We start from the raw sequence: 1600 nt of genomic DNA on the forward strand, positions 1-1600 counted from the left end.
TATAGTGAGATTTCACCTTGTGATCGTGTGAGTCAATTCTCTTTAATAAACTCCCCTTCATATATACATCTATCTTATTCTGTCCCTCTAGAGAACCCTGACTAATACATCTAGCACTGAAAAAAAAAAAACAAAATGCAAGTGATAAACTGGGAAATAATATTCATAATATATATGACTTAAATGTGTGTTATTTTTGGTTATATTATTTATGTTAGTACCAAAATGGCAAAAAATGAATAAAAATAATACTAAATTATAAACAGAAGAAGAAACAACGGACAAAGGAAGTCAAATTTTTGAAAGATGGAGAACAGGTAAAAAGATCAACAGAACTGAAAACTCGACCGCCAAATACCTGTGAAGGAAATGCCAATGAGAAGCAAGCCAACTCTTGCAAGACAGCACTAGAAAGTCTAGGGATGGGAAGTACTAGCTAGTGTGGAAGGCAAAGTATTTCACAGCAGGAACAACACAACATCCAATAAGTATGAATAATACCTTCAAAATCACTAGAAAAGAAATGCAAATTTTAAAGAGATTTATATCAGGCTCCAAAGGCTGAAAATATAATATCCAGCATTTTTTTTCCATTCATTCATCAAATACATGCCAGAAGCCAGACAACCCTTTTGAAGAACATTTCTGTAAAGGCCATTTACATTTCCTTCACAGAGAAAGGTGATAGCAAGTAGAGAAGAACATGGGGCTGTGTGGATTGTGAGAATGACCCCGTTTCTTCACTCATCTCTAGAATTAAGCCCTTTATCAGGTAACTTGCAGTGTCCTGCCAACATGGCTGGAGTGACCTGCCCCATCCTTGACTCTCAGCTTGCCATGTGACATGCTTTGGCCCAAAGAATAAGGTGGAAGGGATGATGTCCTGGTTTTAAGCCCAGAGGTAGGCCTGCGCTCCTGTGTTTCTGTTTCGTTGTGAGAGCGTGACTGGGCTCACCTGCTTTTCCAGGAGGAGGAACCAGTGGGAACACTCAGATAGCCATAAACATCTTCTCTATTACACTATATTCTTTTCTAATCTGTATTTTGACTTTGTTAACAAATCCCCAAGTCAATAAATATTGTTCCATAATACCTTTTTTGGAGATTCTTGCCACTATATTTCTGGTAAATAAATGAACAAATTACATTTTCTATGTATTATTTTTCTGCTTATTTACATTAAATAAAAAAATTTCACAAAACAAGAAATACGCTATTGCAGAGTGGGTTAGGCAGTGGAATTACTTTTCCAGAATATAATTTTATCTATTTAAAGCACACTTAGCAACGTGCTTGGCTACCTTCACAGAATTCTCTACCATAACATTAATCTATTACTTTAGAGTTTCAGAACAAGAATTCATCCTCAAGTACTATTGTCTTTCATAAACCATTCCCACAATTTTTTTTTCATTATTTAAAAAATTAAACTTATTTCGAGATGATTATAGATTTGCATGTAGTTGTAGGAAATACTACAGAGATTCTGTGTACCCTTTACCTAATTTCTCCCAATAGTAGCATTTTGAAAACCCACAGTACAACCTGGCAACCAGGATATTGACATCATAGCATTCCATTGATCTTATTCAGATCTCTC

Source organism: Papio anubis, chromosome 15, assembly GCF_008728515.1.
Source record: "Papio anubis isolate 15944 chromosome 15, Panubis1.0, whole genome shotgun sequence".
NCBI lineage: Eukaryota > Metazoa > Chordata > Mammalia > Primates > Cercopithecidae > Papio > Papio anubis.